Below are 16,546 nucleotides of genomic sequence, written 5' to 3'. Positions count from 1 at the left end.
GCAGGTGGGATCTCACACGACCCAAGTGCATCCTGCATGACATATCCTGCCTCTGGTGCCTGGCAGTGGCTGCTTCTTGGGTGCAGGTGACAATCAGCTGTTCTTGTTTTTTTTATTACACAGAAGCACCCTAGGTGGCTTCTGTGGTCCTAAAAAGAGAGAATTACTTATTGGGTACTCCCTGTGTGCTTGCTCAGAGCCTTTCTTAACACAGATTCTGGAAAGAATAATCTGTTCCTCCTTTGTTTCATTTTTGGAAGCCTTTCTGAGGAGGAATTTTTGCATCAAATATTGTTTTTCTTCTGGAGAGGCAGGCTGTCTTGTAATACAAATTAAAATCTACACTGCAGAGTATTTCTTAACACTAGAAACTGAAAATGAAAAATAAAAGTGCTGTGTGCCTTGCTGTCAGCACAAGTTCCAGAGTCTCACAGTTGTGATTTGGCCACAGGAATAATGTGTAGTCCAATGTCCAGAAGGAGGAAAAAAAATTCCAAAAACAAAACCCACAATACTTAATCCTCACAATTCTTGGGAGGCTGTGGTAATCCTTTACAGGAGCTAGACTCACAAATGACTGGAGAGTCAGAAGAGTTTAGAGGCTGATATGATGGTTCATAGATGCCTGGGAAGAGCTGCTTTATTGCATTTTTTTATGCATTATTTTTCTATTTGCTCTTAGGCAGGGAGAGCTGTAATAGTTTGCATCTTATCTACTCAAGAACCTCTTTCTGTAGATACAGCTATTACTTAGATTTTGTAGGGTCTGAAAGCATCTTTTCTTTCTTATGCTTACATTTTTAATCATTAGCAATCAGCATCAGTAGGTCATTAGCAATCCAGCCAATCCTGTATTTTTCCAAGTGCTTAGCTGCAATTAGATGATATCTCCAGGTGGTTTTTTTATACACATTTTTTGCTTCAGATGGTTTTGTCTAACGCTTTATCCCAGCTCTTCAACAGTACAGATACACAGCTGGCTGCTCTGGTTACTGTAATAAATGGATCTCTCCATGGATCCTCCTCAAAAATTGTCAGGAGAGCCATAAAGCTGGCAGAAGAAGTTTGGATCTGATTAAAGCTCATGTGGGTGGCCAATTTTCTAGAGAAAACCAAGCCTAACTCTCAGAACTGAGTGAGATCAGCCTCTAGGGAAATTCAGCCCACTTCACAGTCTCTCAGAATCAGTCAGAAAAAGGTGCTGAGCTTTGCCTGACTTCTTTCATTTCACTCCAGAAAGATTTCTCAGCATTTAAACAACCAATATAATTTTAAACAGAAGAAGCACAGGCAAAGAGCCCCTGCAAGTGAAGCTACAGAGACCTCCAGTGTAAAAGCTGAATTTACAACCTCTAATAATGAGTTGTTCCTTAATAAACAGCTTGGGGAAGGGATCAGACAGGGGCAACCCCTATATGCTCTCACTATTGGCAAGTTCACAGCACACCAAATCATAAGTCAAAGGAAACACAACAATGTTATCTAAAATACACAAAGGGCATGAACTGATATGGATAATGGCAAATAGACTATATAAATAATCTTAAGAAGATGTTATTAAAAGCCAAAACTTCTATGCAGCCAATGAAATGTGAGATCCAGTGTTGTTTGCCATTCCCTTTCAATTGTACCATAATGGAAACTGCTGATTTTCCCTCAACATCACTAACAGAGGTTTCACCAGGGCAAAAAAATCTTACTGCTGGTGCTGGTGGCCACAGTGTAATCCTCATCGTGTAGTGGAACTTCTGAGTGCTAAAAAATGTTATCTGCCCCAAAACTTGACATGAATAACAAGAAAATTGAGCAGCAAGCTGCTCAGCACTTGGGCTGCTGGAAGTAGCAGCAGTTCCCATTTTGTGGTGAGGTTTTTTCAGATGATCTGCCTTCCCTAAATGCTTTGAATAGGAGTATTCTGACACTAACATCTTAATTTTCCTCACTCTTGTCTTCTTGCCAATAGATCAAGTCCTTAGCACGTCCCTTCATTGTGTCTCTCCAGGGAGAAATATGTACATTGTAGAAACCGGGTAAAATTTGAAGCCAGCTATGCTATAATACAATGCTATAAACCCAGAGAGATAGAGGTAGAGATATTTTTGTTCCAGACCTAGCAGAAATTTAAAACATTTTCTCCAAGAGAAGATACTCTATTCCTTGCCACTGCTTCTGGAAAACAGAAATGAAGCAACACAAACTGTTCCCCAATTTCCTGTCTTTTATGTTATTCCTATGAAATTTGTCTCTCCAGGTTTCAGGTCACATTTGCAGAAGATATAGAACTCCAGCATTAATTCTCATTTTAAAAGTAGCTCTCAAAACCATTGACTAGACAAAAACGGATGTACAAGTCCCAAGAGGAATGTTTCAAGGAATTGCAAACAATTCTTATTCAAATCTAATATGGAAGCCTAGCTCTGTTCATTGTCATTCCTCCTCTGGAGAAATATAATGAGCATTTCTCCCTTCTTACAGTGGGACAAACAAATATGAATGGACTGACACTAGAAGAGGTACTTCCAGGTAGAAGACTCAAATCAAACCTAGTCTGTGCTCTCAAAGTATAATGAAGTTCTCCTTATTTTTGCCTAAGACATAGACAGAGTATCAATTATCATATGTGATATGGATTTCTAACAATGAGTATTTCCACAAATTCAGTTCTCTCTCCCATTTTATGACTGACAGAGCAACAGTGAGGCAAATAGCAAGAGATTAATTTCCTCTTCTCTCACACAGAAGTCTATTGCTATAGGACAAAGAAACACTACAACTAAGAGGGCCATGTAGAGAAGAAAAAGTGTTGGTTTATGTGGGCTTTCTTTTAAAACAAAATGCAATTGCTGTTCTCTCCATGGGTTTTTATTAATAAACTGTGGCTGATGCTGCTGGCACCTTGCTTCTGTTATTGAGATGAGTCCTTCCAGCTTCCAACTGTGCTGGTGTTTTCTCTTGGGATGGGATATGGTCTGCAAGAGTTCCATTAGTCTAAAAGAGAAACATCTGCTTCGAGTGTGGAGCAATCTATTGGCCGAGCTTAGCAGTAGGTTCACTGCAGCTGGTCAATTCTGCCCTGTCTTGTGTGCGTCATGGAGACCAAAATGAACCAGCATTTACTGGTTTTCAGTGCATTCCTAAAAGGAGATATGATTCAGATTAAAAAGATGATTATATTGGCTGTTTTCCTTTAATATAGCTTTGAGTTGCGAGAGTAGGTTTTCCAGAAAGACAATACTGTTCAGCTAGGAAGAAGGAACAGACAAGTTGTTATTCCCTTTTTTTCTGGATGTGGAATTCTAAGTAATTGCATCCAAAACCGGGCTAGAAAATTACCAGGGTGGGACTACTTGAATGCTGTTTTGGCTTTAAAGTATGGCCACTTGTTGTAACATTGAAATGTAACTTTGCCAGTAAATCTAGAAAATTCTGTTTGTGTAATTGGAATTACCTCCACATCATGAGGTGCTTAATAGGTTCTGTTCCACATAAAAAAAAAAACCCTATGGCACAGTCTCTGCTTCCTATGAAACATTAGTCAGACTGAAATGTGTTTTTTCAAGGAGATTCTTTCTAACTTAACAGTAGAGGTAGCCTTGTATGAGTTACATAGAATTGCTGTTCTTAATTCCATAATTCATAATTCACAAATGTGTCATTCAATTTTATAAAAGCGAAAGTCACTAAAAAAACCAGCTCTGTTGAAAAAGGGCTTGATTCATTTCTCTATTACACTGCTTGAACTGCTCCAGACATCCCTGTGTGCAGCCCAGACTGGTAAATCTGATGTTACCTCCTTAACTTAGGTTATTCTAACAAAATTAATTGGCAAACCTCAACAATTCTCGTTATGTCTGTGGTACATTGATAATGTAGGTTGTTTTAATAAGGATAAAAATGTCTGGGAGAGGAGAACATTCTTGTGTCTGCAAGTCTGCTCCACAGTGGTTATCTAGGTGGTTTATGCTGCAGCCCATACAGAGGCATATTTGTTTTGCTACAAATGTATGCTTTTATAAGGTGTTTTGGGATCCACTGGTATGGGAAAAAAATATTACTTCCTGCATGGCTTTTTTCCAAAACTTAGAGGAGAAAGAAATTTCTGGTGGAGAGCAAATGTGAATTTCCACACACTGCCATCAAAATCCTGACTTTGCTTATATAGAGCTCCAAGGATTTTTCTCCCTGCTTCCTCTCTGTAGGTATAATAACAGCATGTTATCTTCAGGCCAGCCATGCACAACTTCCACACCCAAATTCTCTAATTCTCTGTCAAAGCACACAAAGAATATAGTACTACAAACAAGTTCCCTCTTCTTCTCACCCTGTAAACATTACAGGCCCACTAGGAACATCAACAGGCGTATAATAAACTAGGAATGCAAATTCACACATATTTTACAGAAGAAGGTTTTGTAGGCAGAAAATGCAATCAAAACAACCTGTTATAAAAAGGCACTTTGTGAGTCAATCCAGTAGAGACAAGAAAAGCTCTCTGGTGGAAGGAAAGACCAGCACTTGCATTCATATTTTCCCCGTTACTGGGGGTGTCAGGAGGAAAAAGTGTCACTCTAACATTGTTTTTAAGGTTAGTGTTAGCCTATTTCAATTTTTTTAAATATTACCTCTAGCAGATGGGGAGTTGCAACACCCTCACCATCTGCTGTAAATTCAGGATTTGGATGGCTTAATGCCAAACCCTCAAAGAGCCATCAGTTTGTGTATCAGTCTATAAGATAAGCTTTATAGTTTTCAGTTTCAGAACCTCGCTTAAAGCTGGTTTGGATTATTCTTCAGGTCCCAGCGAATTTGCTCAGGATTGTCAGCATCACATTAAATGTGTGTTAGACCAAATCATCCCGTTTGATTCTATCTCCCCTTCAAACATTTGTTTTTTTCCTTTTATTTTGTCATGGATACACATTATTCCAATTAATATCTCCTTTAGTGTGTCTTAATAAAGCCAGTACACTGCTGTTGAGGAGTTTTCTAAAAAAGCTCTCCTGTCAGTGTGACACCCTTGTCCATCCATCACCGCTCTCAAAACTTCAAAACATGTTCCTGCTGGATTGGGATAACCACCCCTACACTCTCCCTGGATTTGTAACTCAAGGCACAAACTCCAGAAGGCTGGACACAACTCTGTTCTTTCACATGTACCAGGAAATTAATATTAATTCTATAAAGGATAACTCTAAGCAAAGAATGAGATTAAAAAAAACTACCAACAAAAACCAAACGAGCGCACAGTAGAACTAACATGTTTCAAAAAAGAAAGATCCTTTTTTCCTAGCAATATCTGGGTAAAAGGAGACATTTTGTACTATCCAGCTGGAATAAACAACTGCCATTCTCCCACATGGGTAACCCTGAAAACACTTGAGAGCAAATTTCCGTTGAGTAATGTGGTATTTAAGTTTGGGGTTTGTTTGCCTTTTTTCCTTCTCTTCTTGTACAACTCAATCCAACCCATCCAATGCAGTGGATGGCAGAGAAGGCTCTCTCACAGATTACAATATAAAATGATTTTACCCCTCTAGGGACCCCTAATAGTTTTTGCTCAGCATGCATATAAGCAAGCTCTGGCTGAAAATCCAGTTATTGTCTGAGTAAAAAGTGAGGGAAGGATTCTGTCACATTCTGTTTGGCATTATTCTTCTAACTTATTTTTTTTAAAACTGTTGAGAATCATGAACTGGACATCAAAAGCTAATTTGTGAAAGCCTCAAGGCTCCAAGATCCAGCTTATCTAGAACAATTTACATCCATATTATCAGACTTTCTATTTCTACTTTCTACTGTGTTTTTTTCTAGGCTGAATAACACATTATCCTCATGTTACACAGAGGTGGAGAGCTGGGAGGAGATTTACCCAAGTCCTCACCAAAAACCATCTTCAGGACTGAGAACACAGGTGGTAAAACTCAACTTTTCTCCAAAAAAACTTTTCTCTGCTGTTAATAAAGTTTTGACAATTGGCATCATTCACCAGTCTTGACTTCATTTCCTGCTGGAAAAACACAAGCAAATCATGCTGCTAGCAAAAGTTCTTGGAAAATTAATAAACTCATAAATTAAACAAATGCTTGAAAAAACAAACTGATAAAAAAAAAAATCCTAGGAAGATTAAGGAAGCATGAATTTGCAGCAAGAAAAAAAAAATAAAGGGTTCTGAGAACAGACGGTACTTTTTTGATTTTGTGGCAAATTGTTTATAACCAGAAATGGATATATCATCAAATATTATTACTGGATGCTGGATGCTGTGCTCACATGCACTGGATGGCATTCTTTGGCAGGCAGGTCTAGGCAGCTGCCAAGAAGTGTCAGTGCAGTGTGGATGACAGAAAATGTGAGCGTGGGAAGAGCGTGGGGTGGTTCCAGCGCTCCCAGAGACGCGTGCCACCTCCACTGGAGACAAACCAGCCCTGCAGAAAGCACCTGGACCTGAGCAAGCTGGGGAATGCTGTTGTGTGCTGGAGTCACCTCCACCCCAAAGGAAAAGGGTAGGAGGGCCATGGGAGCCAGCTGGATGACTTGGAGCACTGGAACAGCAGGATAATGCCCCCTGTCCAGGAAGCCATGCCGAAGCACTCCATAAAAACATACATTTCACTTGGGATAACATTTGGCGTGTGGGTGGCAATCCCCAGTGAACTTCTTCATAGCTGATGTTGCATTAAGCTGTTTGATTATAAACAGCACAATTAGGGCAAAAAAAAATAAAAATTGGAATCATTTTAGAAGTGGATGAGTATTGTTAGTGCCAGAGAGAATCAACTCTCATTCCTGGAAGAGTGAGTGATGTTTAAAACCATGACAGAGTAGCACCTAGAAATCCTACACACACATGGAGCACGGCTTGTCAAATCTGAAGGTCTTTGACAAGATACCTAATCTTCATGAACAAAAGGAAAAAATACCATTTTTTAATGCATTCAGATACAAAAAATTATATTACTATCCACTGTTTTTGAAGCTCAGGCCACTTACTTCAATACTATGTTTGTAATTCTAGTGCCTTAAATTTTACACTTTTTTGCATTATCATCCAATTTCCCTCTTCACTAAAACTGCTGAAAATTTAAAATATATAGCTTTTAGCTAGAAATTGGTGCATCAACATTATGAAAATGGGAACTGCAAATGCAATCTAGCAGGATAGTCACAAAATAAAACTGTTACTTCTTGAACATAAATAACACAAAAGTCGAGGAATAAATGGAAAACATGGACTATGTAGTGTCGATGACAACATTCACTGCTAATCCACCACTCTCATATTGATTACCATTTTTATCTCATGAGTAGTTTCATGAATCCAATTAATTTTAATCAATTGTGGGGCAAAACATATCCATGTGACTCACAGTGGCAGCATTTTGCCCCAAGGATGTGAGGCAAAACACACAGAAGCCAGTGGAAAGACCACAGCTGACTTTAATGGGCTTTGGCCTGGTTCCATAGCGTGGAGCTTATTCACCAAAATTAGCTCCAGTCAACTTTGTAAAGACTCTTTGTCTTTGGAGAAGCTGTAGACTCAGCTCTAAAACTTGCTTTTGATTAATAAAAAAGATGAAGACCTTACTGAAAAGCCAAGAACACACACACACACACACAAAACAAAACAAACCCTTGAAAAGGTTTGTCTTCATCTGCCCAGAGTGTGAGGAGCCCTGCCAGGTTTCCCAGTGATAACTGCAGCACAATAAATGTGTTTGACTCCAGAAATGCCGTGTGACGCATGAGCCTTCTCTTTTCACAGGTGTTCCCTGAAAGCCAAGGGGTTCTTTTGATGTTTATTGACAGTCTGTCCAGCTTCCAAATGAAAATATGGTTGTTAGGATTAATAAGTTTGCTCTGCCATAAATCTCTGGGTTATAGGTGAGAGAATGAAATGGCAAACAAATATTGAAAAGGTCAAAAGCCCAAATGGCTGGAACACATATATCACCTCTGGATTCACATTGTCACCATCTCAGAGTAGCAGTAACTGTGCTACTGCTGTTAATATTTAGCACAGAAATGGTATTTCACTTTTCCTGTGTTGTAGCAAGGGTTCTGTGAGAATTCACCTCCAGAAATGGTAGTCCAGGCATTTTTGGGTTCTTTAGTTTTGTTACCATTTACCTTTTACAAAAACGCAACGACTTTTCAGAAGCCTCATTATGTATTGCCCTGAGTCCTGGAACTTTTTAATTCTGGAGAACAGGAACACCTACAAAGTCCTTAATTAAACAATCCTTATTCTATCATATGGCAAAACCACAGAAACACTGTGGGTACTTAGTCAAGAATAGGTGCACAGTAGATTTCCTTGAAAGGAAAGTGATACTAGGATCAGTCATAGGTCAAATCAAATCTTTGTCAGCTGGCAGTTAAAGGCTGAATCAGGCATTTTATGAGGAAACCCATGTTTTATTCTAGCCCACTATGAATTTTATCTGGGGGAGTTCACATCCTGGAAAGGTATTATTGACAGAATTCAGAAATTTCTTCTCATTTGCCTCTGCACAAAATTTTTCAAATCTTCATGTAATCACCCTTTACCCTGCTGTGTGAAGAAAAACAATAGGGCAGAAAAATGAAGCTTCTCTTTATCATTCTAGCATGGTCTGTCACAGACAAATCTATATTTTGCAGTCACATACTTAATAGTTAACACATGCATCTTGGTGTTTTCCCACATAACAGGTCACAAAGCAATCCAAAAAAGCCTGAGCTGAAGGAAAGCAATTAGTAATTTGCCTAGTCCTGTCTGTCAGCTCTCTATCCAGGTACTTGGTGTGCCATGTCTGAGCACCCCACAAAGATTAATGCAGTCTTTCAACACTTCTGCTCATCCTGCCCTGGGAGAGGCCTCATTTTCTATCTGCAGATGCAATCCAAGGAGAAGCAAATTGCTCACACTGAGTTGAGAGAGCTTGTCAGAGGTGAAAACTGAGTACAGGTCTCAGAGCTCCAGATGTGGTGCCTTGATGATTCTCTCTTGCTGGAAATTTCTCTCAAACACATCCTTTTTTTCATGTCAACAGGAAGGGTTCTGCAACATACTAAAACCAAATAACCAACCAAATTTAAAAATAAACAGCTGCAGTGCCAACAAGAAAGTTCTGAAGTAGGATTGGTAGTACTATAAATTAATGCGTGGTTAAATGTCCTTTCTTCTCAGTGCTCTATTCTACCACTCTCAATTATGTGGCTGCTAAATAACAGTGTAAATAACCTTTTCTCTTTAGGAATGTTTTTGTCTTCCCCTACTCTCATCTCCTTCAAAAGTACAAATAATCCCAACCTAAATATCTCTTTCAAGTGCTATTGAAATAGACATTAATTCAATTAAAACTTAAAAGTAACTGAGTAAGGTTAAAGATTCCAAAGGAAACCAGGTAATTAATGAATCCATGAATTCACCTGTCCTGACCATTCTCAGAACTGCCAGTTTAAACCTTGGGCATCACAGACAGCAATCAGGCAGAAGGAATTCACACTGTCAAGTAACAGGACACATGACACAACACCCATGATGGTCAGACTCTGCTTTTATTAAAGAATGAAAATTTCAGTTTCATTAAGATATCAATTTTGATCCTCAGAAGAGTAGAGAAACAGACTCAGAGCTGTAATTCCTTACACACTGATTACTTTTCTCCTAAAAGACACAAGAAGATAGCTTGTTGTGGTTGTGATCAGAAAAAAATGGTTATGTATAGAAAACAGCAATAATCAGAGCAACTCAACCTCACCACAGGTTTTTAGAGCTGGATTTTTCAGGTACCCATCCAGATCACAGTTGCTGTGCTCGTTCTGCACTACAGGGAATTCTTTCTGGGATTTCAAGTAGAACATCCTTGAGAGGGACACATTTGTCCAAGTGAAGCCCTACAACTAATCTAGGCCACTTTTGTGACAGGTTATAGTGGGAGATGGAAGAATTAACCCTAAAATCCATCTCCACAATAACACGTGCAAATTTCTCTCTGATAGGTTTTAGGGATTTTTTTCCTTCTCTCTGGTCTTTTGACAAAGCTGAAAGCATGGACAGACACCCAATTTAGACTGAGGCCTAACTTTCAGATGGGCAAAGTTAGGAACAGCAAAGCCAGTTCAAAGCCTTGGTATTTTGGAACTGTGGTGAAAAGTTTAGGGAAAATGCCATCAATTCCAACTTTCAAGGCTTAGCAGGAATTGTGTCAGGACTTTAATGCCAGATTTGGGCTGGTTGAGAGCATGGTGTAGGCAGGAGGAGTTAATAACATGGCCATGGCATCGGGTATCTTATGGACATAGCTAAGTTAAATTAAGACTTGTTAAAATCTTATTTTTCCTTCTTATTCTTTCCTTCTGTCAGCTAAAACTGCTATAGCTAGGACATCCCACTGGAGCTGACCTCCCAGAAATCATGTCAGAAGGAACAGGCTCCTTTGTATCCTGTCAGAATTGCCATGTCTTCAAAGGTGACAGGAAAAATGAGAGTTCATTACTGGCTGCTTAATTATGTTAAAGATGCCAATTCTCCTTATCCAATACCCATTTCTATAGATGATTATTGGCACACCTTCTCAGGTACCACAGTCTGTTAACAGCTTAGGTGCTAAAACTGTGTTGTGTTATATAAGATGTGACAAACCATTTTGCAGATAGGATGCACCTGTAACCATTCTAGAATAATTAATTGTAAATCTTCAGGTCTTCTGGCATCAGTTTGAAAATAAGAACTCCATTCAATACATCACTGTCGGAATAACTTATCTAATTCTCAAGCCCCTCACTTCTCGGGAAGTCACTGCTTTTTTGAGAATATAGAACAAAGAATCTGCCACTTTCTATTACTCTCTTAAAATTTAAATGATTAGATGTTCTCTTAGAAGCCTAAAATCGATGGACCTGAAATTTAATTTTAGAGTCATCTTTGATTTAGTGATGACAATTATGTTTGCTGTGATCCACCATAAAATAACTTTTACAAATATCATTTTTCTTTTTTCTAAGAACACCAAGTTGTTTTTATTAAGTTCTAGCATTGTGAGATAAATAACATGCTCTTAATTCTGTCTATTATTTGAAAGGAACAGAAAGTGCCTTACTGCACTTTTAATTGTGCTTTTCAAGGTTTTCACAGATTCCCCTGGTGAAAATACAATGCATTACTTTTTAAAATTTTGCAGATATTTCAGACCAGAAATAAACAGACAGAAAAGAGAAATTAAAGAATCTTTTACTGATGAATATCATTCTAAGAATTATAGGATTTTTATGTTGATAATTTCTGTCTTTCATGCTAGCTCTGTCATGTTTTCCCTGTTCCCTCTTCCTGGGCTTTGTTAAATTGAGAAATGTCACTGTAACTACGAATGGAACTGCAGGAAAATGCACAAAATTTAGATGGCACAACTTAGCTTCCATTTAAACTAATTCATTGCTTGTATAAAGCTTGAGTTTACAAACAAATTTGTGAAGGGAATGGTTTTATCGTTCCATCTCAGCTTAAGCTCAAAGCCTGATACCATATGGCAGCAAGATGAAGAGAAGAATTTAGAAGACTTTTTCAAAATACAAGAATGGAATGGGCCTGACAGTGTCTCCTTTTCTCTTCTGCCATTAGAGGCAAACACACACCTGAGCACTTTCACAAACAGAACTTCATGAAGCCCTTATTAACTAAATAAGAATCTGTGTTTTATCAGATGAGTATTTTTGCTATTTCAAGTGGAAATCTGTTCCATTACATTTATCTTCCCATTGTCTTTTAGTGTCCAGCTAAATTCTAATTACAAGCCATGTGCATTAATTTATTTCTGTTATCACATTTTCTGGACTAACCAACTTTTCCTGGATGGACATCCCCATCTACCAGCCTCACCAAATTCTGCCTTGGATTTAAAATATATGTCTTGTTGAAAGTTTTATTGAAACTGGAATAATATTTCAGAAAAAGAAAAAAAAAGGCTGTGGTTCTGCTGAAGTGCCACTTTCCAACACACACATAAACCATTTCAACAAATAATTCCTGACCACATTTATTACATAACTGAATTTTTAAAGGTACCTCAGAGAATAAGTTAAATAGAGTCCAGTTATGTTTTCTGAGAAATCTCCCAGCTTCCTGATTTTTCTGTGGTTATATTCCTAAGTAGTATGCAGCACTATATGGGCTATGGTTTGCTGAGCAACTGAAAGCATTTTTGATGTCACTGTTAGTTTGAGCCAATCCATATGAGCAAGTTCAAACATTGCTGCCCTATTTTGACTGAAGTAGACTCAGTTCCCTAGGGGCAGGGAAACATGGGGACCATAACTGAGAAATACATGCATTAGGAAAGTGGAGACTGGCTGTGTAAGTAAAAGATCACATCTTTTTTTCTTTTTTTTAATAAGGAAGAGCAAGAATATGATGAAGACCCTATTAAGTTTATACCCCAACTTTAACCAGACATTGGGTTGGCTCTAGTGCTGTATTTTCCTGACATCACTTTCAGTCTCCAAGTGAAAAACCAAGTATCATGGCAATAGTCCTACCTGAAAGACTGGATTTACTACCTGGGGAGAAAAACCTGCCCCTTTTCCAGATCTGCTCTCATCAGCTCCTTTCCCAGGAGTGACATGTGGGAGAAACTGTGACCCCATGAGCTGAGGTCCAGTTCTCAAAAGCATTATCCAGCCCCTAAAGGCCCAGAGAGTTACTACAGAAGGGATGATGAATTTCCATAGAAGTTCCTATGTTTTTGGGGGGCTGGGGATTATTTCCTCTTTGCTAAAGGTCAGCTTTTTTCACAACCTGTTAGCACTGAGCTGCATTTAACACTGCAAGTGCAGCTCAAGTGCACCACGAGAGCAAACAGAAGAACGCACTCAGTGAGAACACTTCACTGAGACAAGAAACCTTGAGCTAAACATTTACAAAGTTCCTATCCAGCAATTGCCCTTTAAAAAAAAATTACACCGTGATCAGGGAATGTCTAACTGGGGAGGAAGTTTGTTTTCACAAGCTGTTGAACGTGACAGGGTGTTTTTCTTTAAATCATAAATCTGCTGACTTTTGTGGAAGCTTTTGGAAACTATGAAACATGCAATTGTTTCAGTGAGGGGTTTGCTGAAAAATGCCTGATGGTTATCTTTAAATTATTAGTTTAACTAAACAGGAGAAGTTGAATAGCTATAGATGGATAGATATTTTGCAGGGAAATACCTGGTTGTATCTGCATCATTCATCTACAGTTCTCAGCTCTCCTCAAAGCCCAACAATAAAAGCTGCTCTGGGAATCACTGGTTTACAGTAAGGGATTTAAATGCATTTAAAATGCCATGCTATGAGGAATCTCTGCAAGTACAGAGTTAATATAAGCCTCTTGTCTGGTCCAAAATCCATGCAGTGAATGATAGCTTTGGCTTATCACTAAACAAGCAATTTAGTGCTTCTCTCTGACTCCCAACATCCCTTAAATGATGACTGCAAGACCACAACTGCCTTGAGCTTTTCATTGTTTAACGTCAGTCTTATGCACAGGAAAAGTGGATTCATACTTGAGGATAAAGGGACAGATGATCTGAAGGGCATACAAGGCTCTTTTTTCCTCTGCACATCACAGGAGTTTTCTTCAGTGTTACTGCTGGGATCAATTTTTTTCTCCTGAGAGATAAAACTCACCTCATCAGAAAGAGTCAGTAGGTGAAAACAATACAGCCTCTCAGATCTACATAAGTCCAAAGGGTTAAATTTTATCTTCACTTTCAATTATTCCTATTATCAATTAAGCCAAAGAAATAACAATCACTAATCTACCCTTATCTGACCTTAGCATGTACCCAGCTCAGAGTGCTTTATAAGCATGAGCTTTAGCTCACAGCTGCTGTGGAACAGGCAGGCTGCACTTATGCTCCTCTTACTGACACAGAAGCTAAAGCAAAAAGGAAATTGTGCACCTGCTGATAATCCCCCCAAACTCCAAAGAAACATTATCATAGACCTCAGAAGGCAAGAACAGCTGGAAAAGGGAAGGACAGTAAAGGTAAGACTGTGGGGTTTAATACACCTCCCTGAAAGCATGTGAAGGACTCTGAGGTATGCAGACAAAAAGACATCAGAAAGTTTGGGTTTTTTTGGGTTTTGTTTTGGGTTTTTTTTGTTCTGTTTTGTTTTGTTTTTAGTAGTCAGGTTGGGAAATCACACTTTCTTTTCAGGAAAAAAGTCATGCTCGGCTCCAATTCAAGAAAATTTGTAGAGTTGAATTTTGTTGCCATGCAGATAAGCAGAATGCTTATCTGTACTGTAAATTCATCCTAACAGATGAGAAAATTCATCAGGCTGAGCATGCCAAGGGCAGTTCCTGTAGGGAACAGTGTGCAAGGGCCTCATAACATCATGTTTGATCAATTTGAAGCCTCCAGCCCAGGAGCAGCAGGGTCATGAGAGGAGGCTGCCAGTATCAGCCAGGACAGGAACTGAGTGGATGCCTTGGGATCTGCAGCACAGGATTTTGCCTCTTTGGTTGTCACACCTGTCACATTCACCTTCATCTAAACACAGGTGAAAAAGACCCTTCTCAAGACAAGTAATCTGCTCAGACAGCCCTTAACACACCGAAATAAACATTTCTTGTGCTTACCAATGCTATTCCCAAATGATGTTTTATGAACTTTGGTATAAAATCTATTCCTTTCATAGACCATCAATGAGTTCAAACTAAATGCATAATCAATGAATGATTTTATGATGTGATCAAAACAATATATTGAATTTAGCCAAACTAGTTCCTGTGAAGTGACCTGAAACTCTGACCAGGATTTATAATTTCTATAAATTGGCAGGGGTAGGAGTCAGCTGAAGAACATGAAACAATTGAATGTATTTGTTAAAAGCATTTAACACTTTATTTCTCATTTCAATTAAACAATCATAGCTATAAATTTTCTGCAGGAGGCATTATTTCCCACAGTCCAGAAATTACCTTTGGGACTTCATTTTCCTCCAGACAAAGCATGAATTCTTTTGCAGTGTATGTGAATATCTGTGTGTGAGAGTGCAGTTTATAATGCAATAGATTGTTTAGCCTCCTGCAGTTTACAAATAATAGAGGGAAGTCCTTTTGTTCACTACAATGGCATCTTTCTGCAGTAGAAAAATAAATCTATTTACAATTTAGAGTAGGGACCAGCATTTCATTAACTATTTTTCTTAGACCAGAACCAGGAATATTTATGGGGTTTAGGAAAATGGTGTCATGTCATGGAAATGTCTTAATAATGAAACTAAATGTTTCTAAAAGGTAAAAAGATTGTGTCTGAGACAATGGTTTTATTCAGTGTGGTGATTATAAGCGTTTTTCAGTGCTGGTGCTACAGGTGAGAGATGTAAACCATCATAAGGAAATAAACAGCCAACTGTTCAGTTTTTACTGCCTCTCACTTGCTGCCACCTATGGCAAAACTCCTTAGTAAAAGAGATTATTGTGCTACACCCAGGGACTGGGTCACAGGGTTCAATTTCTGGTTCTGCCCCAGGGTTAATCGGTGATTTCAGTGTGTTTATCATAACTCCATTAGCAACATGGTGACATTGACATTTCTACTCTTTCTCTCTTTTGTTTAGATTGTCAGCTCTTCCCAGCAGAGTGTTCCAGAAAAAAAGACCACACAGAATATTTTTTAAAAGCTGAGAGAAGTGGGAAAGGACAGGCTACAGAGTCAGGATGAAATTCCTTGTAAATACAGACAATATTTCCAAAATTATCTTGCTCACCTATCAGAATACAGAAAAAATAATGCAAAAACCTCTGTAAATGCTGATAATGATAATTCAATCATGATAATTTAAAAATTATCTGTTTCCCTGGGATAAATTACTAAAATTAACATGCCAATTCTAATAAAATTTAAACAGAACAAAACTTTGAAATGAAACATTGTTTTATGGCTTGGTATTTGGCCTTCCCAAAAAAAGAACATCGTTTGAACTTTGCAGTTTTGATCCCTTTTATGCCACCACTTTTTAAAATAATATTATATTACATACAATGCAATGTTGAAAAAACAAATTACAATGAAATGTGAGCATATGTAGACTTTTTGCCACTTGGGGAATTTCTACAATTTTACATTTCCCACCAGAAATTTACTTTACTAAGATTCTATGTTAAATTTTTGGTCCTGAGAACCAAACAATGGGAAACTCAAGAAAGTGATAATTTGTGGACTGAGAAATGAGAGAAGCTTAACAAAAAAAATCACAAAAACTGCACTATAAATATATTGAGACATATGAAAATTGCCTGGGTAACTGTCATAAATTCTTTCTGTTAAAGGCCTGGTGTGGAATAGTTAAATATCCCTCAGTGTGAAGGTTCTTGGTAGAGATCATAAACCCTGTGTGGAGGGAAGACAACAACTTCCAAATCCTGCTAATGGTACATGAACATCACCATTTTTCACATTTGTGTGACCACTGTGTTATCACCTACCCACGTCAGATAAAAAATTTCCCAGGACATTGCTGCAAAAAGGAATTACAGAAATGATGAAGGCACATAAAAGAGGGCAGGGAACAACACTC

General features: G+C 38.3%; 1 long non-coding RNA gene across 1 annotated transcript; it reads left to right on the top strand.

Annotated features, from left to right (window-relative positions):
* The first annotated feature begins 13,836 nt into the window (after positions 1-13,836).
* LOC148184253 (uncharacterized) lies at positions 13,837-15,897 on the top strand. Its single transcript, XR_015772448.1, has 2 exons — positions 13,837-14,006; positions 15,587-15,897. It is a non-coding gene; the product is annotated as an uncharacterized LOC148184253 (long non-coding RNA).
* Positions 15,898-16,546: the final 649 nt, after the last annotated feature.

Source organism: Pseudopodoces humilis, chromosome 5, assembly GCF_049639895.1.
Source record: "Pseudopodoces humilis isolate 2021_Gansu_Grassland_sample_001 chromosome 5, ASM4963989v1, whole genome shotgun sequence".
NCBI lineage: Eukaryota > Metazoa > Chordata > Aves > Passeriformes > Paridae > Pseudopodoces > Pseudopodoces humilis.
This window is presented reverse-complemented; position numbering and strand designations above follow the sequence as displayed.